Consider the following 14,567-nt stretch of genomic DNA (forward strand, 5'->3'; position numbering starts at 1 on the left):
ACCAGGAGGAATAAGGATTGAGTTCTGATGCCCCTGGGGAGAAAAATGGATCTGTTTCTCTAAAGTTAGACATAGGTATATCTCAGATGGAGGTGGAATAAAACATCTGGTAAAACAAGAAATAATACGGGATACTGCCAAAAGGCTGGCGAGTCTACCTGTATCCCTCCAAGTACAAAAACCAGATATATATATACAAAGACACAAGAAGCACTGGAGAATGAAATAGAACTACCCAAATGTGGACAAAACCTATTTGTGGACCTAGGGGAAAGAATGAGTTGGGAATTCAATCTCACTAACTTTTGGGTATGTAGAGGACCATCGATGAGGGAGGAGTGGCCATGGAGAGGGGTAAGCTTAAGTCTTGTGGAACTCCACTAAAATGGAATCAAACTGAGGGACAAAGGACTGATAGACCTGAAGGGTGGGTGCTAATCTCTGAGACTATAGAAGAGGCGTGCATTTGGAGAACTGGGAGGGCCTTCTCTAAGAAAGTAGGAAAGACCCCTTCTAAAAGATATAAGGTAACTAACAAGGAACAAACCTCTGGTGGGTCCCCTCAGCTCCTCAGCAGCTGTGGAGAATTCATAGTGTCAGTACGATAGGGAGGAAGCTCTCTCCCAATGCAATGTGAGTCCTTCCCCCAAAACAATCAACCCATACATAGGAAGATATTCCAAAAACAGTTCCATATTGGTCAGATATAGGAAACACCTCTAAGATGTGGATGGCCGCAGATGGCCTATTCTGGATTTGTGGAAGGAGAGCATATACAAATTTACTCCCAGAATGGAAAGGAAGCTATACCCTGGGATTTATAATATTACGTTCTTTGGCGGGTCTCCTATTTCTCCCCTAATACAATGGTTTATCAAATTAATAAGCAGTGTGGTACAGAACATGTATTTGGTAGCTATACCTACAGATCAAAACCAGTTTGTTTGGTCTCCTCAGAGGGTCATGATTCTAAAAAAAGAACCAAATAGGAGACCTGCTAGAGGAAGCACAACTAATATACAAAAGGTATGAACTAATACCATGGGACACAGGAAAAGAATCCAAAATACAGCCCGAACCAAGTGTAACCAAATATAAGGAAAGTACGTTAATGTAAATTAATTTTACTACATTAATAGATGTTGTATGGTTGATTGCATTGTACATTGTAATGCAGTTGATGTTGGACTGACTCTAAAAAGGATAGCTTTGAATTATTCATTTACACAAGCCAAATAAATGAAGTATCAAGAGAAAAAGGGGGAATTCAGAGGTAATGAACTGAGGTGATCTGAATAATCTGGAGAGCATTCCAAGGATCACAAACAAGGGGGAAGGAGAGCCAAGTTTGTATGGGCTCTGAGAAACTTTAATTTCACACCAGGGAAAGACACTTCAGCCCCCAGCAGAAAGACCAGGATTATATTGGTAAAAGGGGGAAGGTATAATGTATTGACATTAGTATGAGACATGTATGATATTATGGCTATCTCTCTGTGGATGGAAACTACTAGTGTCTGTTGAATGGGAAGGGCTTGGAGGCCCAGAAAAAGACCACAATGGAGGAAGTACTAAAGGCAACTAATATTGGAAGGTGGCAAAATTGAGAGAAGTGACAAAGGATTGGAGGGTGAAACCAGGTTGGCCTCTGTACTTGCCACCAGGAAGATCATATACACCTACTATGGGTAGCAACCCTATAAGGCATGGTAGGTGGAAGTAAAAGCCATATTAGACCTCTGTTACTGCCATTTTTTGTCTGTGACTTGCCTTTTATTACAAAGAACTACCCATGTCATGAGGGCCCTCAATCATTTCTTCAAGGAGACCGAAGGTTTTTGCTGCTCTTAACCACATCAACAGACACTATTAGGACTCATTCAAGTATAGTTCAAGTTGATATAATCAGATATAAGGAGAACAGGTTAAGGGAAGCTGAGTTTACTAGACACTATATGAATTGGTACTGTATTAATGAATGTTGTAATATGGTTGATGTTGAGTTAGAAAATTTAAAATAAATGTGGTTAATGTTGGGTTGGTCAATTTCAAGTGTTGTAATGAAATTAAAAATAAGAATAATTTGCATGAGCCAAATAAATGAAGTATCAAGAAAAAAAGGGTGGATTGTTAGGAGTAAGGTGTGGTGGTTGGCTCATGCAAATGAGTAGGAGTTGTTGAGTGTGGTGGGGAGAGATGCTGTTGGGGTTGGCAATTCTTTTGACATATACATTTGTTGTTCCAGTGTGGTTTTGAACCCTTTTCTGTTCTCCCTTCAATCCTCCCCACTCTGTGAGGTGGGTGCCTGGCAGCTCTGTCTGACAGGACTGTCAGGGCATGTGGGGGAGGGCGTGTGCTTGCCCCTTGTGGGAGGCAGCACGGAGTGGGGGACACTTGTTGCTGGGAGGCCTGGCAGGGTAGCATCACACCACCAATCAAGATGCGAGAAGAGTTCCACCAATGAAAGGCAAGGAAGGACATATAAGGACTGCTCATAAATATTAATGAGGCCAGTGCAATCTTGCGCATATAAAAAGCGGAGATGCTGCTTTGTGAGCCGAGCCTCTGGTGAGCAAGAGGAGTCTAACTACACTCCCAGTGCTGTCCTCCCCCTTTGCTTTGTAATTTTAATAGGTTCTAATTAAATTTTATTTACTCATTCCCACCTGGGGTCTGAGTCATTTATAACACTGGTGATCCTAGGAAAAAGCCTATTGTTTTGTCTGGACCTGTACTCAATTTGGGGATAAATCAGGCTAAAGGTGAACATCACATGACTTCTATTTCCGTTTTTTTTTTTTTTTTTCCCCAGTATTTTTAGAGATAGAAATGCTGATGAGAGTTATTTAGTTGTGTGCCAGAGATTTTGCTATTTGATGGAGAATCTGTGAAGTGCTTTGCTTTCAGGTCAGGAGAGTGAAAGACAAAAAAGAAACAACCCAAACAAAAATAGACAAAATAATAGTTACAGACATGTTTTATATAGATCTACAGCATGCTGTAACAGTACTTGGAGAGAAAACTGAACCAGAATAAAGTCTGAGAAGTTATGGACTTCTCCAGACAAGACTGAAATCCACATGAATGTTTTGGGGGATTGGCTAGGAGCAGGTTAGGTTACAGGCTAGAGAATCCAAGGTTTGAGTGCAGTTAGTCTGGATATTTGACTCAGTCTTTGTACTGAGAAAAATCTGTTGAGAGCTAGATAGGTGTCTGTGTGGATTAGAGAAGCCAGTGAAGGACTTTGTGCCACAATTGAGGAATAAATAGCAAGGGACAAATCCTAAAACTTGTCAGTAAGTGTATAGTAATCACTGCAGTAAGAGCTGCAGTTGGGATTGGACCATTATGCTGTTTATTTTGACAGCTGTTATTTATGTTATCTTGGCAATTTATAAGTCCCACCTGTCATAAGAGCTTAGGACATTCAAATACAGTTCCTACACTTGTATAGCAGAATATTCAACAAATGCTCTCAAATTTGCTTTACTCAGTGACAACCTGAAGTCCTTTTTGAAATAAACAGGATGTTGTCAAATCTCTGCACAGTATAGGCTTTCTTTAGCTAAAGGGCTCTGAAGCTTCAGTTATTAAGAAATACAGCACAATGAATATCTCTTGCAAAACCAAATTCTTGCTATTATTGCATATAAAATTACCAAGAAATATGCTATGGATTCTGATTTTAAACAAGTGCTGTCTTGAATTTTTCCAGCCCCATGTGTTTCATGCAAAATAATCCTATCACAATTTTTCCACATTATTCTTGATTATGGTAAGTGTGTCCAGAAAGCAATTTTTTTTTTTGAAAGAGCAAAAAACATGACTCATTTATTACTATCTGCACAAAACATTTGACTTCACTGTTAGCAAGGTTATGTTAACACCTTTGTCTGAATAATCACCTAAATTTGATGGATTTATTCTCAGAAAGGATGCAATTAATGCTGCAGAGATACACTCAATTGAAATAAACAGTATGTTTAGAGGAAGGTAGTGGTAAGTTCTATCTCTCAGGTCTGCTGCAGCTCTTTGAAAATGTTGCTGGACCTGTGGATATGCTGGTTTGTTTAAGATCATCTACTTTGACTGGCAAAATACTTGCCAAGAAAGTAAGTTGCCCAGATCTGAGAGCAATGGTGCCCTGAGTACTACTACTTAATTAAAAGATAGTCAACAGAAACGTGTAAAGAGTTGGTTTTGGTGGTGGAGAAAGCTGTGCAAGTGCTAGTGGTATTCAGCATATTCACAAATTATATGGGAAATAATCTGCTAGAATTGAATAGCAAGATGATAACGTTTGCTAATCCGATTAAACTATTCAGGGCAATGAAAGTAACAAGCAAGGAGGTAGGCTTTCATGAAGTGTGTGATTAATCTGTGGATTTTACTGTTTGGGATACTGTAAATGCCGAGATTGTATATAGTAGTGAAATGGCAAATATAAATTCTGAAAGCTGCAGAAAGATATCAGCAAAATGCCACTCTGTACATGTCTTGTTCTTCCATTGTCGTCTTGCTTTTAGACATAGTTGGACACAGGGCTCTCTGCTACATAAACTGGCTGTCCTTACACACTTTTCTTAAATTTGTAGTATGTTAGAGCCAAAAGCTGTTAAGAGTTCAAACTATACCTTGTTGTATACAGCAAGGTATAGTTTTGTTCATCACTAGATATACTTCCAAATGTGTGCTGGTTACAGCATATATGTGCATAGGAAGTTAGCTCAGATTACATTATCATCAAGAAAATTGCTTGCATTCTTATGAGTTCAGGAACTGCACAAGCTACTGTGATACAGAGTTCACCCATGATGCATTTGAATCATTAGAATTGCCCAGTTGAAAGATGGCATCCAGCTTTGAAGATATGAAACCCCAGCCTGTAACCAAGCATTATACTGCTACTCCGTCACTCTTTCACCAGAGGGATTGGGGTAGAAAATTGTAAGGGTAGAAGCTAGAAAACCTGTGGGTTGAGATAAAGACAGTTTCTTACAGGAAGCAAAATCTGTGCACACAAACAAAGAAAACTAAGGAATTAAGTCACCACTTCCCATGGGCAGGCAGGAGTTCAGCCATCTCCAGTGGAGCAGGGCCATCACACATAACATTGACTTGGGAAGACAAATGCCATCACTCCAAATATCTCCCCTTACTCTTCTTCCCCCCACTTTATATACTGAGCATAATGTTATATGGCATTATCAGTTGGGTTCACCTGCCCTACCTGTGTCTCCTCCCAACCTCCCATGCCACCCCCTGCTTCCTTGGCAGTATGAAAAGCAGAAAAGGCCTTGGCTCTGTATAAGTCTGGCTCAGCAGTAACAAAAATATCTCTGTATTATCAACCCTGTGTTCTGCACAAATAAAAAACATAAATAAATATAAATAAATATAAATAAATATAAATAGTGCTGCTGGGCAAGCTGAAGCCCTTCACTGTGAATTCATAGAAGAGGACAGGGTAGGACTGTTTGGAAGCAGGCGACAATAAAAATGTTAAAGCCATCTAACTTTACCTGGAAGTTTTTGCAAAGATATAGGAAGCTAGAGATGGGATGTGTCCTTTTGAATGTTTCTGTTACAGTGAAAGGAGTCCTTGGTGACTTGAGTTGAAGACTAGGGTTACATGCTATATTGGTTTGAAGAAGAACTAAGATGCATTTATCCTGGAAAGAAAAAAGGTTTGTTTTCAGTTAACAGGTAAATCTCTTTAAGGCTTGTGCACCTTCATTAGCATCAGTTTGCATGCAAACCCATCCCAACTTCCTGAAGGGATTGCTGGACAAAGGAGCCAGCAATCTTGTTGCTTTTGACAGATGGTAAGCAGGGTAAGGGTCATGGACTGTGGCTTGGCCAGTTCAGACCAGAGATTTGGAAAAACCTTCTTGCATAGGCAGTTCATGCTGCTCAGGAATGAGATGTGCTGAGATGGTGTGCTCTGCCATCCTGGGTTTTAGGACTAGTTTAGATAAGGTCCCTGCTGACCTCATTTGTTGCTGTGTTGAGTCGGGTGTTGAGGAGAATCAGAATGGATTTTCTGACTTTAGAAATCCCAACCAGCTTTTCTTTAGTGTTCATACTTTTCTTGAGGTAAATCCTCTTTGTAATGTAAGCAAAACCGTTTCAACAAAATTAGCCTTTCTTCAACATGGAAACATCTGAGTAGGGGTGGTTATGGGCATGCTCCAGCATAGTGGCTGGAAACTTGCTGATGGGACTCCATGCCTCTCACTGATGCCACCTCTGCCAGCAAGAACATGCAGCTTCACAAGAGGGTAAGATTGGACCTGGCAAAGCAAACTGTTAGGATTGAAGTCTCTATGTCAGACGTTATGAGCTAGCATGTAGGAATGGCTACAGTGATGTGTGCTAGTATTGCTACAAATGTTCTTTCTAGTGGTTGGCCTGGATTTTCTTATAGGATTATGAGTGTTGTTAGCCTGAAGCTACAGATGGCAATTAAGAATAAGGAAAAAGTAGCCATGAAGTGTGCTGGGGAGTTGATGAAGGCAGTGTTAGGAGAAACTGAAGGAGCAGAAGAGAGGCATTTCATCTTTCCAGTCATGACTGTTCTCAAATCAATTTTTCTTAAAGAATAAATATATGAAGTTTTGGCAGCATGGCACAGAAACATGACTCATTGCTTCCCCTTTAGCAATTCTCCAGTGTTGAGTCTTGCAGCTGCCATAGGAGATGGCAAAATCTGGCCTTATCCATGCAGTTATACCCTGTGGATAGTGGTATTGGTGATTTCTAAATGAAGAGACTTAAAAGTGTCTTAGTGTAAAGAATATATGCATGTATTCTGTGTGGGTAACTTTAATGACACAACCTGAAACCGTAAGAGAAATAGGAATAGAATATTTTGCAGTAAACTTTGTTTTTTCGACCATAACTTGGTCCAGGTTTCCTCTCCAGCAATTTACTACATAAAAACAAAATGTTATGTTAATTATTGTTGTCAAATATTTTTTAGTCTTAAAAATATATTCATTACCTATCATTTGACTTTAATGCCTTATTCTGTTCCTCAGCACAGTAATGTCTTTTTTATCATGTTTCTGTAACAACTAGCGCATTTTTATTGACCCTCTTGTAGATGCTTATTTAGAAGCTGAGCTGCATCTGTTTCCACAAGATGTGCTAAGGTAAACTATGAAGTAGGTGTTTCTCAGATGTTTATATCTCCCTAGCCTTTAAAATCTTGTATCCATTCATTTGGTACTTTATGTGGGAGAAAAGCTCTCTGGTCTTTTAAAAAGAACTTGAAATTGCTGAGGGAGGTCTTATCTGACGTACCAATGCAGTTTCAGCTCCTGACCTGATGCCTGTCTATCTGACTGGCTCTGCAAAGGCCAGTTATCAAGCCTTTTTAGGATGTAATAGGAACCAGGTGAAAAGTGTAAAGACATTTGAGGAACAGTGAGAGTGTTTGAAAAAATGGGCTTTCTTCCAGCCATTACAAACAAGCTAAAAAGACCAGAGCAGAATGGATGGTTGCTTCCATGTGAGATACAGCTAAGAAGGAAATTCTGTATGGTGTGTGTATACACTGACAACCCGTGTGTCGCAATGAACAGAGCAACTTTACCAAAAACAAACAGTACAAGAAGAAAGAAAAATGATGTTGTGAATGTAATGTAGCTGCTGTGTTCCAGCACAAGCTGTTTGTATGATAAGTAAATCAGATTGTAAGCATAGGACTATGAGCCCCCTTGGATAGAAAATACTGCATTAAATATTGCTATTCCTAAGAAGGTTCCAAGAGGAAGTCTGTCTTTCATACATTTATTTGACATAAGGTTACCTTTTATCCATCATTAGAACAGAGCTGCTTATCCATCTGAGTGCTTCTGACTGATGTTTAGCTATTAGGAAGTAGCAGCTTGGTTTTATGTTGGTTTAGAACATCTTCAAAGGTCACCATTCATTAGGCTAAAATTTATGTTTTTCTCCTACAGAATGGCTGGGGTGGGTTCTGTATACACTGCTTGAAATCAGGGGGGTTTTTTGGAAATGTGTAATTGGAAGCAAAAGTCATAGGAAACCAAAGGAGTGACAGGTTCATTTTGCAGAAATTTTCAAGTTTTTTCAAATTATGAGTTTAACTGAGTTGAAGTGAACACTTTCAAAAGTTCTTTTATGAAATGGGATTTTTGAGAAATGTCCTTTTCCAGTTGAAAGGTGAAGTTTGTGGATTGGGCTGTTTCTCCTTCATTTGTTCCTCTGAAGTTAGCCAGAGAATGGACAAAATTCCAGTCTGTCAAAAATTTCCTCAAGTTTAAAATGTTTCCATTTTAATGAAATAATTATGTATGAAGAAAAAGTATTTTCCAGTATTATCTGGTTAGTTCCTCAGAAGATTGGGTTTGCCTTTTTTTCATATAAATTCCTTCTTTTACTTACTAGAGGATTAACATTTTTTATGCCAACATTTCTTTTATTTCTGTGACCTCTTTTGTCTTATGCATGACTCTGTATATTATAAGCAGGTAAATGCTTTAATGTGATGTTTTAGCATGTAATATTGAAGTACTTAACCCAAGCCTCTCTGAAAAGACTAATGAGAGTGTGCATGACTTCCAGACTTTGAGCTTACAATTTTACTGAAGTTAATAAGCATATTATTTGTATTATTGAAGAGTGAATAATTTCATGTGACACTATAGCTGCATGTGATAATTATGAATAATTTCATGTGATCTATAGCTGCACAGATAATTTGGCAGATAATAGACACCAACTCAACCAGCCTAGTTTGTAAATAGTAGAAGTAAATAAGTCCCTGGGTTGTGTTACTGATAGGCTGGATTCAAATTCAAACAAGGGACCTCAGCCAATCCCTTTGAATCATGAATACACCCATATCATTGGCCAGTGAGCTGGGTGGAGTTAAGACCCTTACCCAATCATAGATGTAAGAGTGGGAAATTTGAAGCCCCTATAAAAGAGGGTGTCCTTCAATAAACGTTGATTGTTGCTGCATGAACCCTGTGTGTATTGCTTGCCTGTCTCTGAAACTGTGACATCTGGTGACCCTGATGTGATACAACAGCTGCTGCAGGTAGAGTGGGGAGACAGAGGGGCAGTGGGGAATAGCTGCCTGCAGCCTTTGAGCTGCAAAGCAGCAGCATGGAGAGCCCTGGGACAGCCTTTAGAGCTGTCTGCAGACTCTGAGCTGTGAAGAATGGCATGGAGAGCCGTGTTTGCTCTGGACCCCCTTTTCTCTTTTCCTTTTTTTGTAAGTGGAAGACACTGCCAGCATGGGTGCGTGGGGTTTGGTACCAGAAGACCCCATCACCAAGGTAAGGACTCTTTTTTAATGTTATAAAGCCCTTGAGGCTTATACTGGGCTTACTGGGACAGTTAAAAAGTGAATGGGGGAGAAGAACAGGCAGAGCAGTCACATTGCGCCTTGAAACTGCCTGGGACTCTGTTGCCGCTCCATGGAGGGATGTCTCCCAGCAGAACATCCTCAGGTCACCGGGGACAGAGCTGCCACCCTGGGCAGGGGTGCTCTGCAACCATTTGGAGACATACTGGTGCCCTGGGTGGGGATGGCATGCCGGCAGGGCACCCTGCTGCTGAGTGGAACCACAGAAGTAGCCTGTCCCAGCGTGTGTTGCTGGCAGAGTGCACCCCCGCCGCTCCAAACGGCAGAGACGTAGTGCTCTGTTGAACCACACTAAACAAGTGTCCTGCCGCTCTGGGCTCTGCTGCCTTGGCTGGGGCCCCTGGGATTGTGCGTGGCTACTGCGAGACAGTGCCCGGTTGCTGCCAAGTCCCTGGCCACAGCAAAACCACGTTTGCTGCTTGCTCTGCAGCTGTGACAGGTGGACATTTTGTGGCAGCCCCAGTTTCCATAGCAACAGAGCTCTCTGCAGCTGTTCCAACTATGCCTGTGAGAGAATTCGATTCACGTGTATAGTAAAAAAGGGCACCCCTGACTGGGAAGAAATGATGATGTCTGGCTCCAGATCAGAAAGCTGAAGGATCTGCTTTATTAAAATTATACTATATTACATTAATATACTATTTAAAGAGAGACTATCCTATTCTACATACATACTCCTTACTTACCTATCTAACTAACTCATGACTTCTCTGCTGAGAGTCTGAGACACAGCTGGATCCGATTGGTCATTGAACCCAAACAGCCTTCACCAGAATCCAATCAAGCAATCACTTCAGGTAAACAATCTCCATACCAAATTCCACATAGAGAAAACAAAGGAGCGGAGATAAAGACTGTTTTCTCTTCTTCTCTCTGTGCTTCTCCTGAGAGACAGAATTATGTCTCTCTGTCCAGAGAATGTGTCACACATGCGCACCGGAGATAAATGTCACACCCGGAAGTCCTAAAGTTGCTGCTGCGGGCACGCCATTACCGCCAAAGATGGAGCAGCCCCTGGGACAGAAACCAATAAGGAACTTGGCGTACACTAAAAAATATGCCTTTGCCACTATCGTGACGCTACATTGCCATGTTCCTTTTGACCTAGGCAGATTCAGTCAGGCCAGGAGCCGCTGCCACAGTCTATACCTGGCTGGCGCCACTGCTGCGGTCCCCAGAACTGGGGTATCCTCCAGCCAGCCACTGCTGGCAAGCGAGAGCTGCAGCCATGGTCTCCATCCCAGCCAAGGCCGTGGCCGCGGCCTCCCAGGGCCAGGGGGTGTTCTGACAGGCAAGCCCCTTTCAACAGAGAGGAGCCCTGCTCCCTGCTGCAACTCAAACCCAGCGCCATCGTCAACAACCCGTGTTGCTTAGCAACCATGGCTGTGGTCTCTCCTACAGCAGCGATGGGGGGGCTGACAACACAGCTTAGTTGGTTGCGGGGCTGCCCTGCCACCGCCGCCTGGGGTAGAGGCACTAAGACAGGGAACCAGTGTGGCCCCAGACTGCGCTGCTCCCACTGAGCTGAGGTTCCGGTTTACTACCCGCTGCTGCTGATGAGCCAGCACTGCGGCTGCGGTTTCTGTCCCCAGGACCTGCTTCTGCTTCCTACAGCAGTGGGGGGGGGGTGGTGGGTGGGAGTGCCCAACCACCACAGCTGCCGCAGCCCACCATGGTCGCTTGCCAGCAGCGTGAATGTTCAGTGGACAAGGCGAACCCAAAGTAACTGCCACAGAACTAAGACATATCAAAAGCTCTTTTAGTAAGGTCTTCAAACATTGGCTATGATAAAAGGTTATCCTAAAAGCAAGTACCCATCCTGATATTAGACTTATGTTTATAACTTCGCAGTTTTAGTCCTCTGATTATGATTGGCAATTCTAATATAATTTCCTTTTCAAATATGCATTGAATTTTGGTATAATACTGTATAATATTTAAGGATTTTGATTTAACTTAATAATTTTCTCCCGTATATGATTCACAGCAATTTTCCAGGTTGTTTTTAACCTCAAGAGAAAAAGAAATATTAAGGTGTTGTTTTCCTCTTCCAAAAATCTTACAGTTTCAGTTATAGGATTTCCAGATCTAAAATTGAGTTTTGTTCTCAGTCATTTAAGGTTATGCAAGCAATTTGTTGGGGGATAAAAGCTGTTGGCTACTTCTAAATCTTTAGCAAGCCAGCCAATGCTACAAATAAAGTTCTGAAGCTTAGGTGGTTATTAAAACAACACCAAAAGGAAATCTATTGAATATGCTTATAACAGGAAAGCTTTATTATATAATATTTACCTGGACTTTACCACTTAAACCTAACTAGACATACTTTGTGATAATTCTGATTAATGGCAATATAGCATTTAGTTTTGTCATCTTCTATTCAATGATTATTTAGAATCCTTCAAAGAAAAATCCTAAAATGGGCATTTCATGGCAACTCCAACCCAGTCTTTGCTGCTTGCAGGCTTGGAGAGGCTGGGCAAGATTTTGTCCATCCAATGTGCACTTTGCTAGGATTGCTAGTGTTTGTTTTTCCTAATTTGCCCTTTCCTTGTATGTCTCATGGTGCAAAGGTCTAATTTAGACCTTTTTAGGCAAAAACCTGCTCAGCATTTCTGGAATAGGACAATTCTGGAGCACTTAGAGGTGAATTTTATTAGCACTTTTGGAAAACTGTATAGCAAATTGCAGTGCTAATCACAGGAAATCAAGCCACAGAGTTTTAAGGTAGAACTAGCTTTCAGTTGGCTTTTTTAAAGCCAAAAATGAAGATATTAAACTGTCTGTGGCCTGTCTGCACCTGGCATTGATGTAAATTAAGGGCCAGGAGACCAGCTCCTTTAAAAAGGCCTTTATTAGTGATCAGCTCTGGGTGGGGGGCCCGAGGGGTCGCGCACACCGCCGCTGCTCCCTTCGGCGACGCGGAGGAGGAGGTGAACAGTTGTCCTTCACAGCAGAACTGGGGCTTCCGTCCTCGAGGGCATGCCTAGGAAGACGTCTCCTGGCTCGTAGACTAGGGTCCTCATCTCGGTCTGGCTACCTTCAGGTGGTGGTGACCTCCAAAACTCGATTGATGGCATGGGAGGACTATTCCCACTAGGTCTAGTCACTTGGTTCCTCGAATTTCCACGTTGGTTTGGTGTTTTTAGGCCCTTTTGGTGGATTCTGTTCTGCTTTACCTCATTTGCATATTGCCGAGGCTGTTTCCGGCCGCCATTTTGGGAGCAGCGGAGGCAACACCCGAGGGACTGAATAAGGATACCAGTAAAGGGATTTAACAAGGGGTAACAGGGGGGTATTATAATAAAGGGTACAACCTTAGTGAACATGGGGGAGCATATAACAACCGGGGGGGGGTATTACAACAAGGCTACAGTTGGAAGGGACATGGGGAGGCATATAGAAGCAGCAAACAGGGGGGTGTATTACAACCAGGGCACAACTGGAATGAACAGACAGAGGCATCCACAGTGGGAAAAATAACAGGGGGGGGGGTACAATTGAAATGAACATGGGGGCACAACAAACATGCAACTTTTACTGAATTCATTCATAACAGCATCATGGTTGGGATCATATGCCTTGATTTAAAAGAGGGTGCAATGCTTTATTTACAATCAAAGAAAAATGTATCTAAGCTTATTAGGACAAGCCAGTTGCATTACAAATTGACTGATATAAAATCTTAACAGCATTAAGGAGTAGGATCCCAAAGTTGTAAGGAAAAGGCACATTTGCTTTTCATTACTTTATAAAACTTTCTTTGACGTTATTTGATTTTTCTAAAGCTTGGCTTGTAAACATTCTAAAGGTCTTGTTAAATTTATTTCAAAGGTATTTCAGACAACAGGAGTAGCAGTGACATTTTACATTTCCTTTCAACAATGCTTGTTGGTTTCTTTTGTACATAACTCCTAGAACACGTTTCTTTAAAATATTATTTAATTTATATAAAGGAATGCTATTATTTTAATCCATAATATTGACTCTTGCAAAATGAATGCTCATGGAAGTACTGATTTGAAATCTTAAGTACTGCAGCATTCAAGAGGAAACAGTGACCCAAACCAAAACAGATGCTTTATATTCACTTATTTAAAGAGATGCCATCAACTAAGGTAAACTGAAATCTAAAACTCTTTCTGCCAGATGTTATCCTCCATATTTAATCAAACCAACATTGTGTTCACCACATCTACAAATACAAGGATTATGTTTAATTAATACTAATTTCTCAAAAGTGTGTCATCTCTTACACTGATTTTATGCTATGTTTTTGGTATTGTGACTTTGCAAAAAGATTCTACAAATATAGCTGGATGAAGCGAAGAAGTCTTCACAAGGGAAATCCAGAAGCTTCAAATATACATCTTAACCATCTGTGGAACCCCTGAAGTAATAATTAATTTATGAGTTTACTCAAATACCTCAAGAGTCAAATATTTTAAGGACATTACTAACACAAGGATGTGTAATTTTTAATCATATACCAAGAAGTGACCTGTAAAACCTAAGACACCAAATGTTTCCTTTGATAATTTTAAATTGATTTAATAAATGGTACTTTAAAAAGGATTGTATACCTCACTAAACACAAAATGATTCCTGCAGCTCTAGGGTGTGTTACATCACTGGTATCCCCTACATAGCACTTTAAAAACATACTCCTTTTACACACAAAAAGGGGGAATGCCTGGTGCTACCTATACCCTAAATCACTTGACACTGTTAGAAGGATTTTATATATTTAAAGATATGAGGACTTGAAGATTTTGTGTATTTAAGGATATGGATTACAGGCCTGAATTAAAACAGATTGGTTCCCCTATTGTTTGGCTTTCCCATGGTTCTGTGGTTGAAATGCTTCGAGTTTATAGAGTTTCATTGTAAGTTTGTAACTTCTCAGTAATGATATTGTGGCATGCCATCTTGAAAACTTGTCTTATTGGTAGTCCAGCCTGACAGCTCCTGGGAATGAATGTTACATCTTCAATGATAATGGGATGCATAACTGCCTGAGAGGGGCTAGGCTTGTCAAGTTGGGTGGAAAATCTTATTGGAAGTAGGTTTATCATTTGTGTCATTATAATGTTTTTGTCATCCTATCTGCAAGAGGCCTTGCAGAAGATGACAAAGGACACTGCATTTTTTTGAAGAGAAAAGGGAG

General features: G+C 40.9%; 1 protein-coding gene and 1 long non-coding RNA gene across 2 annotated transcripts in view; one reads left to right on the forward strand and one right to left on the reverse strand.

The window, feature by feature from the left end:
* ITGA9 (integrin subunit alpha 9) overlaps positions 1–14,567 on the forward strand; it is a 283,032-nt gene that overhangs the window by 153,896 nt on the left and 114,569 nt on the right. The gene's annotated exons all lie outside the window — the stretch shown is intronic.
* On the reverse strand, positions 9,312–10,739 carry LOC128820351 (uncharacterized). Its single transcript, XR_008440882.1, has 2 exons — positions 10,550–10,739; positions 9,312–10,414 (listed from the first exon to the last, which is right to left on the reverse strand). It is a non-coding gene; the product is annotated as an uncharacterized LOC128820351 (long non-coding RNA).

Source organism: Vidua macroura, chromosome 1 (genome assembly GCF_024509145.1).
Source record: "Vidua macroura isolate BioBank_ID:100142 chromosome 1, ASM2450914v1, whole genome shotgun sequence".
NCBI lineage: Eukaryota > Metazoa > Chordata > Aves > Passeriformes > Viduidae > Vidua > Vidua macroura.